The 358-nt window shown below is 43.9% G+C and overlaps 1 protein-coding gene across 1 annotated transcript in view; it reads right to left on the bottom strand.

Moving 5' to 3' along the window:
• The window catches only part of CDRT1 (CMT1A duplicated region transcript 1), a 30,616-nt gene that overhangs the window by 5,818 nt on the left and 24,440 nt on the right, over positions 1–358 (bottom strand). The window lies entirely within an intron of this gene.

Here is a 358-nt window from a genome sequence, read left to right as displayed (position 1 = left end):
TAGTGTGAACATGATCACACAACAGCAAAAGTTAGCACAGCCGAACTTGACCTGCAAACAAACTGTTTGCCTTCATGTGTTCTCTTTTAACATTTAATTTACAAGCATTAAAAGACTAGATTTCATACAAGCATCCAAATTTTCCATTTCTCTTGAAAAACTGAAAACCCTAGCCACACAGGGACCACACACCTAAGGGGGCAAGCAATGCTGGAAACGAGGCACTTCCGGTTCATTCAGATGCAGGTGGACTCTCCTGCTTGAGTTTTCACCTGGTTGACTTCACCTGTCTGCTATGACCAGAACTGGCAACCCTGCACCAAGGGACCAGAATCCAACAGCAAACTGGGACTTAAAA

The sequence above is a fragment of the Bison bison genome, unplaced genomic scaffold, assembly GCF_000754665.1.
Source record: "Bison bison bison isolate TAMUID 2011002044 unplaced genomic scaffold, Bison_UMD1.0 scf7180017864180, whole genome shotgun sequence".
NCBI lineage: Eukaryota > Metazoa > Chordata > Mammalia > Artiodactyla > Bovidae > Bison > Bison bison.
Note: the sequence above shows the minus strand (reverse complement) of the source record. Positions and strands in the feature narration are given on the sequence as shown.